At 38.7% G+C, this 14528-nt stretch overlaps 1 pseudogene; it reads left to right on the top strand.

Annotated features, from left to right (window-relative positions):
* Positions 1 to 2900: 2900 nt before the first annotated feature.
* LOC129023829 (thiopurine S-methyltransferase-like) lies at positions 2901 to 3598 on the top strand (annotated as a pseudogene).
* Positions 3599 to 14528: the final 10930 nt, after the last annotated feature.

The following is a 14528-nucleotide window of genomic DNA, read 5'->3' as shown; positions in this document are numbered from 1 at the left end:
GCTGAGGCAGGTGGATCACCTGAGGTCAGGAGTTCGAGGCCAGCCTAGCCAACATGGAGAAACCTCATCTCTACTAAAAATAAAAATACTACTAAAAATACAAAAGTTAGCTGGGCATTGTGACGGGCACCTATAGTCCCAGCTACTCGGGAGGCTGAGGCAGGAGAATCACTTGAACCCGTTGGATGGAGGTTGCAGTGAGTCACGATTACACCACTTCACTCTATCCTGGGCGATAATGATTTAGCATTAAAAAATGATCAAATTGATTAAACTAAAACAAAAATACCTCAAACATCAGAAGTACATTTTCTCAGCTTGATTTCATGTGTGCCCATTGCTTTATCTGTATTACAGGAATCTTGAATTTACAAAAAATAATAAAATATACTAACCAAATAAAATATTAATAGAGCAACAGGAATCATCAGAAGTAATATTTTCCTTTAGCTAGATAGACATGAAATATTTCTTTTTGTGTGTCCAACAATCATCAGTGAGAATTTTATAGTAGAAATTTAAAGAACATTCATTAAGTAAAAGATTTATATTTTTCCAAATATTCAGGTAAATTCCTTTAATTCTGAGCTAGATATTTTGCTTCCAATTTTAAATGAATGTTTTAGATTGATTTAGCACTTCTTTTTTGAAATCAGCATGTAGGTCACAGGTTAGGCTACAGTAACCTGTCAGAGGGCACTCTCCTTTGTCAGAACTTTAAAGTTGTAACACCCTGGAGAATCAGTAAAACACTATATTATTGTGTCCTGTGGCATCGTAAGGCAAGAATTAGACTGAGAGGCATTTCCTAAATTTAGGACAAAGACAAGAAATTTAAAATCAAGCAACTCTTGATGTATAAGTAATCTGAGGCAATTAAGTTCAGAGAAAATGTTGTTATGAACCTGTGGACTGAGACCCTAGTAGAGAAGCTTGTATTAAGAAGTGGGAAGTTCTCAAAAATAAAATTTTTACCCTACAACTAAAAATAATCCCCAAGTAAAATAGAAGGAGGATGAATCTAAAGATGATGTGACCTTATAGGGAGTTCTCAAATGAGCTTATGTTATAAAAGAAGGCACATAAAAGATGGAAAAATAGACACACTCAAGGACAAATGTTTTAAATTTCACATATATACCTATTTATACATTATCAAGAAGCTTGAAGCCAAGGAAGAAATGAGAACAGTAAAATTAGAAGAAAAATTTAAAACCCCCAAAAGTGTCTTTGAAAAAATTATATTTAGAATAAGCACAGAAAAGGACTACGTTGATTTGTTTCTCAAATTTGGGAAGTTAATTTAAAATGCAGATTCTTCCCCTACTAAGTACAAATCTCCAGGGATGGGCCCATGTATCTGCATTTTAATTTCAAGTAAATTTATTTTTTTAAGTAGAAAGTGAATATAGTTTAGAAAGTCAAATAATGGTCTAGGCGCAGTGGATCACACCTGTAATCCTAGCACTTTGGGAGGCGAAGGAGGGTGGATCACCTGAGATCAGTGGTTTGACCAGACTGGCCAACATGATGAAACCTCGTCTCCACTAAAAATACAAAAAAATTAGCTGGGCATAGTGGCGAGCACCTGTAATTTCAGTTACTCGGGAGGCTGAGACAGGAGAATTGCTTGAACCCAGGAGGCGGAAGTTGCATTGAGTTGAGATCTAGTCACTGCACTCCAGCCTGGGTGACAGAGTGAGAGACTCCTTCTCAAAAAAAAAAGAATGCTAAAAAGACAACCACTAAATAATAGTTCTCTTGGTCAATTTATTCCCAAACTCCCAAACTTGCTCCTCAAAGGAGACAACTTTCAAATGTTTTAGTTATCTCTACTGGCATTTACCTCCACTTTTCTAAACAATATGCTTATATTGCTATTTCTTGATTAGTCACTCCTAAATTCTACCTTTTGACTTCCTATGACAGTAGATAAGGATTTAGACCTCTTACACTTCCACTCCTAAACTTCCCCTCCCCATGCTCTCAACATAGTTGTATCATAATTTAGGGAAAATTGAACTCAGCATTTACATTGGTATGACCATATACATTTTGTTTGTAGTTGAACTGACTAGTATACTGTTATTGCTTTTCTTTTCTCTTATAATTTCTTCTTTTTCCAGGCATTAATAATTGACTCTTTTCCTTATATTCTGAGATTTTAATGAACCTACTACTAATTGCACCCAAACATTCCGTCATTGTTTCCATCCTGTTTTCCACATGAGCAAACATATCAGGTAATTCCTCAATTCCTGTTTTCCCAGAAGTATTCCCTCTTGGAGTCTTTTACCTCTTTGCTCTGCTTTGGGCTAGTTTCTCTTCAGGCCTGTTGCATACCTGCTGTCCTGGATATTCCCTTTGCCATCATCCTGTGTTGGATTCCCTACTCCTTTAATCTTCCTTTTTCTCTATTTGCTCCCTTGTTTTGGTAGACCACGTCCTCCAGTCACTTTCCCAGTGCTGCATAGAAGGCACTTTTTGAGTCCTAACATGTTTGAAAACATCTTTAGAGCTACTAATGCACTTTGTAGTGCCTCATTTTAATATGAATAGGAAGCCAAATATCATCATATATTTGAAGAAGTCCTCTGATATATCTTTAAAAAAGGCAAAATAAACAGGACTTGGAGAGGAAAAGCATAGAGCCAAAGCTAACAATAAAACTTTCAAAATAGGTAAATAATATCCTCAGACAGATGACAGATGCTGCATCTGTGAATCAAGAACAAGATACTATATGAACTTGCTGATGCTGAACACGTGCAGCTTCCTGGAATGTGGCATGCCCACATAGCCGTACACATCTCTTTAACTGTATTCTTTGTGATATCTTTTATAGTAAACCAACAAATGCATTGAAAACATATGCTTGAGAGATGGATGCCACTGAAACTATGAATAATACAAGAACTTCAGTTGATATTGAAGAGTATTCCGATACTGAGGTACAGAAACACCAAGTACTAAGTCTGGAAGCATGGCAAGACAAGCTTATTAAAGCATTTGGATACTTTTCATAAAGGTGAGAGTGGACTGATGATGTTTTTTCCTCTATATGGAAAAGTATTAATAGTTGAGATGAAATGGTTTCCATACCAGGGACACAGTGCAGTTGGTGTGAAAATCAGTTAACTTGAGATACAAGAATGTTTTACAGAGCAAATCTTTCTTACTCAGAAGAGTCAATCACTAAAATTCCTGAAACCAAATATATAAGAGTTCTTCAGGGAATATTTCATTGTACTGTTGCAGCATTTTTTATCTTCCCAGAACAAATATTGACAAATTTGACAGGATTTGGAATAGAGGAGCATTAGTTACCATTAATCCAGGTGGATTGTGAATGCTCTGCAAGTATAATGTCGTTCCTCCTGAGAAAACGGTTTCAGTACCTCATGTGTGTTCTTTCTTATGATTCAAGTAAAAACATGCAGCCCACCATTTTTATGTTCCACATGCTTAAATTGAAAGGTTGTTTGGTACAACATGCAGTATTTATTGTCCTGGAAATGCTGATGCTTTTGAAGAACAACATAAAAGTTGGGGAATTGACTACATTTTTGGAAAGATAGATCTACTTACAGAAAAGTAAATGAGACATAAATAAAATCAAGTAACATCACCATGATTTTGAGCAATTGAAAATTATGCTGAGACTGGGCACAGTGGCTCATGCCTATAATCCATCACTTTGGGAAGCCAGGGAGGGAGGACTGCTTGAGATCAAGAGTTGGAGGCCAGCCTGGGGAATACAGTGAGGCTTCATGTCTACAAAATACAAAAATAAAAAATTAGCCTAGCATGGTGGCATGTGCCTGTAGTTCCAGCTACTCGGGGGGCTGAAGTTGGAGGATCACTTGACCCTGGGACGTTGAGGGTGCGGTGAGCCTGACTGCGCCACTGCACTCCAGCCTGGGTGACAGAGCAAGAAGCTGTCTCAAAAAAAGAAAAAAGAAAAAAAAGAAAGAAAAGAAAATTATTCTAAGGCCTGAAAATGTAATAGATGAATTTTTAAAACTTGTTTATAAATCATACCATAGATCTTTGCTCAAAAATGCATATAACTTTTTAGAAAAAAGGAACACATACTAAAAAAGTTAAAATAGTGCCTTTGGAGGAGAGTATGATGCGTGAAAGGTGAAAGATTAAACCAGTGTGTCTTACTGACAGATTGCAAGATTTTTTATCAATCAGCATGTATTACTTCTGTAATTAAAAAATAAAAATGTAATGCATATTACTTATCTATAATAGACATAGAAAAACTGACATTCTTTATGAAATTTAGAATGATTGAAGAAATGTAACACATAATAAGGTTCAAAGTGGTCCCAAAAATTATGTAAAAGATTTGCTTTTATTATAAATCTTTATCTTTTACTCAAATCCTGGCATCCCTTTTTACGCTTTCTCCATATGTAATTATACGTGTAACATAATCAAGAAATAAATTTTAATTGAACAAATCAATCTATATGGAACAAAATATTATTCCCAAACTGTAAGAATAAATTTTTTAACAGTTTTTTTAAAATATATTATAAAAATAACTATCAGCGCACAAGACATAGATCCTGGAAATTTAAAATGACATAAAAAAGAATCAGTCTCGTATTCTCTCTTGTTGGTTAATATCACATTGGTGGATATAGCCTAGTGTTCTCAAGGTTTAGTCTACCCCCAAATCACCTGAAGACTGTAGGCTGAGCTTGGAAGGATACACACAGACATTTACCCACTCCCTCTCCTGAAACCCCCTTAAAATAATAGTAAGGGATGTTTTTAAGCCTTTATTGTGACAGAGACACAAACAAACAAAGAAAAGGACATATGAGAAAACAAACACAAGGCTATGAACAGAAAAAAATAACTCACAAAAATTAGAATTGCTATCCTTAGAAAAATAAGAGAAGACGGAAAGTGGATAGAGGCATGGCCAACTGACTTAGCTCATGTCACAGAAAGATGCGCATAGGTTCACTTCTCATTGGACTACTCCTACACAGTCATTTTAGCCTTCAACAAATGCTTGGTGACATCTCTAATCTGTTCCATGTTCATCTATTCATGTTCATTTGTTCTGTGTTCATCTGTTAAGGGTCTTAAGGCTTGTAGACTCATAAGCTTCAATATCAGCTGATTGGGCAGTAAGGCAAGCAGATCCCTAAATGTCAGCATTTAGAGTTCTTGAAGAACAGAAATCTTAACATTGATGGTTTAATTTATTAATTTTTTTCCTTTATGATTAGTGCCTTTTGTTTTCTGCTTAAGAAATGTATGCTGGAGGCTGGCCAAGATAGTCGACTAGAAGCATCTAATGTGTGCTGCACTCACGGAGAGAAATAGAAGGGATAAGTAAATGCAGCACCTTCAACTGAAACATCCAGGTACACATATTGGAATTCATCAAGGAAACAAAGAAAATGCAGGATGACCCCCCATCTGGGAGTGACATGGAGTCGGGGGGCTTCTCCTACCCAGGGAAGTGCTGAAAGGGTAAGGGACCCCGAGGAACCCACATTTCCCCCACGGATATTTGGAACCCCAGGTCAGGAGATCCCCTCGTGTACCCACTCCACCAGGGCCTGCAGTCTGACACGCAGAGAGCTACATGGAGTCTTGGCAGAACAGCTGCTCAGGCACACATAGAGCCCCAGGAGTCTTAGATACCCAGGCTCACCAGCAAAGCAGCTGCAACTCTAGCAAAGCAGGAGATTAGACCCCCATACGTAACCCAGGAAAAGGGCTGAATCCCGGGTACTGAGCAGTGACTAGCTGCAGGCCCTGCTCCTATGGTACCTTGCAGGATAAATCCCACTGGCTTGGAACCACAGTCAGCCACCAGTAGTAGCATTACACCTCCCTGAGACATAACCCCCAGAGGGAGGAGTGGCCACCATCTTTGCTATTTTGCAGCCTTAGCCATTGTTGGCTTCAGACCTTAGAAAGTCCAATCCAGCTAGGGGCTGAAGCCGGCACAGTGTAGCTACCTTATGAAAAAGTGACCAGACTGCTTTTTTATGTGGGTCCTGGATCCTGTTTCTGCTCAGTGGGATAGATCTTCCCACCTGGGTCTTCAGCCTCCCCCACTGCTATTTCCCGGCTAGCAGCAGCTCTAGGCCTCCCTGGGATGGAACTCCCAGAGGGAGGGGTGGGCCACCATCTTCACTATTTCACAGCCTTTGTCATTGTTGCCTTCAGGCTTAGGAGAGTCTGAGGCAACCGGGGGCTGGAGTGGAAACCCAGCATAGCACAGCACAACTGCTCTACAGAAAAGCAACCAGAATGCTTTTTTATACAGGCCCCTAATCCCATTCCTCCTCACTGGGAGGGACCTCCCAACCAGGACTTCTTGCTGGTATGTTTGGGCTGGCAACAGATAATGGAAATGCCAAGGTGATTAGGGTCTGGAGCGGACCTCCAGCATACTGCAGCAGTTCTATGCAAAAGTGGCCAGACTGTTTGTTACATGGGTCTCCAATCCTGTATCTTCTCACTGGGCAGGTCCTCCTGACCTGGATCTCCAGCAATCTCCCACCAGGGCTGAGCCAGTAGCAGCTCTGCAAGTTCCTGAGTCAGAGGTCCCAGTGGAAGGCGTGGGTTGCCATATTTACTGTCCCGCAGCCTTTGCCCTTGCTGTCTCCAGGCTCTGGAGAGTCTGCAGGGACCAGGGGCTGGTCTGGGCTCCCAGCACCAAGTACCAACCTCAAGGAAAAGTGGCTGGGCTCTTCTCCATGCGGGTCCCAGTCCTCGATTTTCCTCACTGGCCAGAGCTGCCCAACCTGGGACTCCAGCACAACCACCCTGCCCCCACCTGACTACTTCAATCAGAGGCATCCCAGTATTTCTCCAAGGAGAAAATTCCAGAGTTAACCCACAACCCTGCTGCCGCTGCACTTGTAGGGGTACCACCTAACAACCCTCAGACTGGGGAAGTAACAAAGGACCCAGTCACTATGCTGCCACCTCCAGCACACAGCAACCACCTTACAAAGATGAGTCTAGCCCCTCTTCTCTGGGAATCTCCAACCCCCACTCATCACCAAGAAGCACAGTAAAAGAATACAGGAGCTGACAGGCAAAATAGGCCGTATGAAAAAGAATCTAACTGACTTAATAGAGCTGAAAAACACACTACAGGAATTTCACAATGCTATCACAAGTATTAACGGCAGAATATATGAGGCTGAGGAAAGAATCTTAGAACATGAAGACTGGCTCTCTGAAATAAGACAGCCAGACAAAAATAAAAACAAAAACATGAAAAACAATAAATAAAACCTCCAATAAACATGAGATTATGTAAAGAGGCCAAATCTATGAATCATTGGCATCCCTGAAAGGAACAGAAAGAAAGCAAACAACTTGGAAAGCATATTTCAGGATATTGTTCATTAAAACTTCCCCAAACTTGCTAAAGAAGCCAATGGTCAAATTCAGGGAATACAGAGAACCCTTGCAAGATTTTATACAAGGAGATCATCCTCACTTGTGCTTTTCAGCTCCACCATCCCCACTTAGGGATGATCTTCTTGTATAGAAGTGTAGCATGTATTTCATTGCTATCATCCTCATTTGGGGATGATCTCATCGTATACAATTTTGCAGGGGTTCTCTGTATTGAAATGAAAGAAAAAAATGTTAAAGGCAGCCAGAGAGACAGATCACATTACCTACAAAAGGAAGCACATCAGACTAACAGCACACCTTTCAGAAGAAACCCTACAAGCCAGAAGAGATTGGGGGCTTATACATGGCATCCTTAAAGAAAAGAAATTCCAACCAAGAATTTCATATCTAGCCAAACTAAACTTCATAAGTGAAGCAAAAATAAGATCATTTTCATACAAGCAAATCCTAAGGAAAGTTATTATCACCAGACCTGCCTTTCAAGACCTCCTGAAAGAAGCACTAAATATAAGGAAACACCATTACCAGCCGATACAAAAACATACTTAAGTACGCAGACCAGTAACACTATAAAGCAACCACACAAACAAGTTTGCATAATCACCAGCTAACATCATGATGGCAGGATCAAATCCACATATATCAATATTAACCTTGAATGTAAATGGGCCAAATGCCCTAATTAACAGGCACAGAGTGGAAAGCTGGATAAAGAACCAAGAACCAATGGTATATTGTCTTCAAAAGACCCATCTCACATGAGATGACACCCATAGGCTCAAACTAAGGTGACAGAGAAAAATCTACATAGTAAATGAAAAACAGAAAAAAGCAGGAGTTGCAGTCCTCGTTTCAGACAAAATAGACTTTAAAGCAACAAAGATCAAAAAAGACAAAAAAGAGCATTACATAATGATAAAGGGTCAAACTCAACAAGAACACCTAACTATCCTAAATATATATGCAACCAACACAGGATCACCTAGATTCATAAAGCAAGTGCTCAGAGCCCTTCAAAGAGACAGACTCCCACACAATAATAGTGGGAGACTTTAACTCCCCACTGACAGTGTTAGAAAGATCATCAAGGCAGAAAATTGACAGAGATATTTAGGTTCTGAATGCAGCACTGGATCAAATGGACCTGATAGACACCTACATAACTCTCCACCAAAAATCAACAGAATGTCATCACCAAATGGCACATACTCTAAAATCTACCACATAATCAGACATAAAACAATCCTCAGCAAATACAAAAGAACTGAAATCATACCAAATACTCTCTTGGACCACAGGGCCATAAAATTGAAAATCAAGACCAAGAAAATTGCTCAAAATCATACAAGTTTATTAAAATTAAATAACCTGCTCCTGAATGACTTTTGAGTAAATAATTAAATAAGTAATTTAAATAATAATTAAAGCATAAACCAAGAAATTATTTGAAACTAATGAAAACAAAGATACAACATACTAGAATATCTGGGACAGAGCTAAGACAGTGTTAAGAGGCAAATTTATAGCACTTGACACCCACATCAAAAAGCAGAAATATCTCAATGTAACAACCTAACATCCCAACTAAAAGAACCACATAACCAAGAGGAAACCAAGCCCAAAAGAAGCAGAAGACAAGAAATAACCAAAATCAGAGCTGAACTGAGGGAGATTAAAACATGCAAAGCCACTCAAAATAGTAACAAATCTAGGAGTTTGTTTTCTGAAAACAAATAAATAAAATAGACCACTAACTATAATAATAAAAAAGAAAAGAGATACAATTCAAATAAACAATTAGAAACAACAAAGAAGATATTAATACTGAATCCACAGAACTATAAATAACCATCAGAGACTCTTATGAACACCTCTGTGCACACAAACTAGAAAATCTAGAATAAATGGATAAACTCCTGGACACACACACCCTCCCAAGACTGAACCAGGAAGAAATTGAATCATTGCACAGACCAACAATCTTTGACATTGAATCAGTAATAAGTAGATTATCAACCAAATAAAAGGACCAGAGAGATTCACAGCTGAATTATACCAGATGTACAAAGAAGAGCTGGTACCATACCTACAGAAACTATTCCAAAAAATCGAGAAGAAGGGACTCTTCCTCAACGTATTCTGTGAGGCCAGCATCATCCTTATACCAAAACATGGCAGAGACATGGCAGAGACAATACAAAAAAAAAAAAAAAAGGACAACTTCAGGTCAATATCCTTGATGAACATCGATACAAGAATCCTCAACACAATACTGGCAAACCAAATCAAGCATCACATCAAAAAGCTTATCTGCCATGATCAAGTAGGCTTTATCTCTGAGATTCAAGGCTGGTTCCACATATGCAAATCAATAAATATGATTCATCACATAAACAAAACTAAAGACAAAATCCACATTATCAAGATTAAAATGGTAGAAGGCAGGACTGGCTTGCAGCTCCCGCTCAGATGCACAGAACAGCATGTGGAGACTATTACACTGTGAATTTTTGCTCCAAGAATGGTCACAGAAATATACCAGGAAAGCCAAGAGAATCCACAGACCCTTTGAAGGAACTGAATCACCACTGCAAGCTCCATGAGATGGCAAAAAACTGCAAGTCTGCTTGCTTTCTCAATGGGGAAGCTCATGGTCTGGGGCAAGTTCTCAGCCCTGGTCACTGGCTGCCTGGAAATAGACTCAGGCTGTTGGAGGGGCACAGTGGGAGTGAGACTGGCCTTTGGGACTGTGGGCTGTGTGAGAGCAGGGTAAGGCCAGGGACTGCCAGTTTTCCCCCACTCCCTGGCAACCTCCATGACTCAGCAGAGGCAACCATAATCCCCCTTGGGAATATAACTCCATTGCACTGGGAATTACACCTCCATCCCCCACAGCAGCCATAGCAAACCCTGTACAAGGAGAGGCTGAGCTGAGACATACCTATCCCTGGCCCCACCTGGTGGTCCTTCTCTACCTGCCCTGGTAGCCAAAGACAAAGGTCATAATCTCTTGCAAACTCCATGGCCCTGGCCACCAACTGAGAAATATGAATACTAAAGCAGGTGTCCCTACAGCAAGTTTACATCCTCCCTATAGGACCACATCTAATACACTCTTGAAAGTAGGCCACTTCCTGGCTAGAGGCCAACCAACACAACCAAAACAACACACTGAACAAAAACACAACCAAGGTCCAACACACAGTCTACCTCACTCCCCTGTTACCTCTACTGCAGCAGGTGCTGATATGCACAGCTGAGAGACCTGAAGATGGATCACATCACAGGAGTCTTTGCAGATACTCTCCAGTACCAGCTTAAATCCTAGTAACTCTGCTGAGTGTCTAGACCCAGAAGATCAAAAACAGTCACTACAGATCAACTCTCAGGAAGCCCCGTTCCTAGGGAAAGAAGAAGAACATCACATCAAGGGAGCACCCCGTGGGACAAAAGAATCTGAACTGCAGCTCTTGAATCCCAGATCTTCCCTCTAACATAGTCTACCCAAATGAGAAGGAACCAGAAAAACAATTCTGATAATATGACAAAACAAGGTTTTTTAACAACTCCAAAAGATCATACCAGCTCACCAGCAATGGATCCAAACCAAGATGAAATATCTGAATTGCCAGAAAAATAACTCAGAAGGTTGATTATTAAGCTAATCAAGGAGGCACCAGAGAAAGGTGAAGTCCAACTTAAAGAAATGAAAAACATAATACAGGATATGAAAGAAAAATACTTCAGTGAAATAGATCGCATAAAGAAAAAACAATCACAACTTCTGGAAATCAAGGATACATTTAGAGAAATGCAAAATGAACTGAAGAGTCTCAGCAATAGAGTTGAACAAGCAGAAAAAAGAAGGTCAGAGCTTGAAGACAAGGCTTTCAAATTAACTCAATCCATCAATGACAGAAAAAAAAATTTAAAAATGAACAAAGCCTCCAAAAACTTTGGGACTGTGTTAAACGTCCAAACCTAAGAATAATTGGTGTTCCTGATGAAGAAGAGGAATCTAAAAGTGTAAAACATATTTAAGGGAATAATCGAGGAAAATTTCCCCCAGCCTTGCTAGAGACCTAGACATCCAAATACAAAAAGCTCAAAGAACACCTGAGAAATTTATCACAAAAAGATCACCGCTTATGCACATAGTCATCAGGTTATCTAAAGTCAAGATGAAGGAAAGAATTTTAAGAGCTGTGAGGCAAAAGTATTAGGTAACCTCTAAAGGAAAACCCATCAGAATAACAGCAGATTTCTCAGCAGAAACCCTTCAGGTTAAAATGGATGGGGCCCTATTTTTAGCCTCCTTAAACAAAACAATTATCAGCCAAGAATTTTGTATCCAGCAAAACTAAGCTTCATAAATGAAGGAAAGTTACAGTCTTTTCCAGACAAACAAATGCTGAGAGAATTAATTCACCACAACCAAGCCAGCACTACAAGAATTGCTAAAAGGAACTCTAAATCTTAAAATGAATCCTCAAAATACACCAAAATAGAACCTCTTTAAAGCATGAATTTCATAGGCTCTATATAACAATAGCACAGTGAAAAAGAAACCAAGGTATTTGGGCAACAAATAGCACAATGAATAGAAGAGTACCTCACATCTCAGTACTAACATTGAACGTAAATAGCCTAAATGCTTTGCTTAAAGGATACAGAATGACAGAATGGGTAAGAATTTGCCAACCAAGTTTCTGCTGTCCTCAGGAGACTCACCTAACACATAAGGACTCATATAAACTTAAGGTGAAGGGATGGAAAAAGATATTCCATGCAAGTAGACACCAAAAGTGAGCAGGAGAAGCTATTCTTATATCAGACAAAACTAACTTTAAAGCAACAGCAGTTTAAAAAGACAAAGAAGGACATTATATAATGATAAAACAACTAGTTCAACAGGAAAATGTCATAATTTTAAATATATATGCACCCAACACTGGAGCTCCCAAATTTATAAAACACTTACTAGTAGACCCAAGAAATGAGATAGATGGCAACACAGCAAAAGTGTAGGACTTTAATACTCCACTGACAGCACTAGACAGGTAATCAAGACAGAAGGTAAACAAAGAAACAATGGACTTAAACTATGCCCTACAACAAATGGACTTAACAGATATTTATAGAACATTCTACCAAACAACTACAGAATATACATTCTATTCATCAGCACACGGAACATTCTCCAAGATGGACCATATGATAGGACACAAAACATGTCTCAGTAAATTTCAGAAAATCAAAATTATATCAAGTACTGTCTCAGACCACAGTGGGATAAAATTGAAAATCAACTCCAAAAAGAACTCTCTAACACATGCAAATACATGGAAATTAAATAACCTGCTCCTGAGTGATCATTGGATCAACAATGAAATCAAGATAAAAATTAAAACATTCTTTGAACTGAATGATAATAGTGACACACCCTATCAAAGCCTCTGGGATACAGCGAAAGTAGTGTTAATATGAAAGTTCATAGCATTAAATGCCTATATCTAAATGTCTGAAAGAGCACAAATAGACAATCTAAGGTCACACCTTATGGAACTGGAGAAACAAGAACAATCCAAACCCAAACCCCTCAGAAGAAAAGAAATAATGAAGATCAGAGCAGAACTAAATGAAATTAAAACAACAACAACAAAATACAAAATAGAAATGAAAAAAAACTGTTTTTTTGAAAATATAAATAAAATTGGTAGACCATTAATGAGGTTAACCAAGAAAAGAAGAGAGAAGATCCAAATAAGCTCAACTAGAAAAGGAAGGAAAGATATTACAACTGATACCACAGAAATACAAAAGACTATTCAAGGCTACTATGCACACCTTTACTGCATAAACTAGAAAACCTAGAAGAGATGGATAAATTCCTGGAAATATACAACCCTACTAGATTAAACCAGGAAGATACAGAGTCTCTGAAAAGACCAATAACAAGGAGCGAGATTGAAATAGTAATTTTGAAATTGTCAAAAAAGAAAGTCCAGGACCAGAAAGATTGACAGCCGAATTCTATCAAACATTCAAAGAAGAATTGGTACCAATCCTATTGATACTATTCCAAAAGATAAAGAAAGGGGGAATCCTTTCTAAATCGTTCTATAAAGCCAGTATCACCCTAATACCAAAACCAGGGAAGGACATAACAAGGAAAGAAAACTACAGACCAATATCCCTGATGAATATAGATGCAAAAATCTTCAACAAAATACTAGCAAACAAAATCCAACAACATAGCAAGAAGATAATCTATCATAATCAAGTGGGTTTCATACCAGGGATGCAGGGATGGTTTAACACATATGAGTCAATAAACATGATACACCACACAAGTAGAATTTAAAACAAAAGCCACATGATCATCTCAATGGGTGCAGAAGAAGCATTTGACAAAAATCCAGCATCCCTTTATGACTAAAACCCTCAGCAAAATTGGCATAGAAGGGACATACCTTAAGTTAATAATAGCCATCTAAGACAAACTCACAGCCAACATTGTACTGAATGGGGAAAAGTTGAAAGCATTCCCCCTGAGAACTGGAACAAGATAAGGATAGCCATTTTCACCACTTCTATTCAACATAGTACTGAAAGTCCTAACCAGAATAATCAGACAAGAGAAAGAAATAAAGGGCATCCAAACTGGTAAAGAGGAAGTCAAACTGTCACTGTTTGCTGTTGATATGCTTGTATACCCAGAAAACCCTGAAGACTCATCCAAAAAGCTCCTGGAACTGGGAAATGAATTCAGTAAAGTTTCAGTATACAAAATTAGTGTTCACAAATCTGTAGCTCTGCTATACACCATCAGTGACCAAGCTGAGAATTAAATCAAGACCTCAAACCCCTTCACAATAGCCGCAAAAAATCAAATATTTAGGAATATGTCTAACCAAGGAGGTGAAAGACCACTACAAGGAAAGCTTGTAGCTTCCTGCTGAAAGAAATCACCAATGACACAGACAAATGGAAATACATCCCATGCTCATAAATGGGTAGAATCAATATTGTAAAAATGACCCTACTGCCAAAAACAATCTACAAACTCAATGCAATTCCCATCAAAATGGCACCATCATTCTTCACAGAAC

Source organism: Pongo pygmaeus, chromosome X (assembly GCF_028885625.2).
Source record: "Pongo pygmaeus isolate AG05252 chromosome X, NHGRI_mPonPyg2-v2.0_pri, whole genome shotgun sequence".
Taxonomy (NCBI): domain Eukaryota; kingdom Metazoa; phylum Chordata; class Mammalia; order Primates; family Hominidae; genus Pongo; species Pongo pygmaeus.
This window is presented reverse-complemented; position numbering and strand designations above follow the sequence as displayed.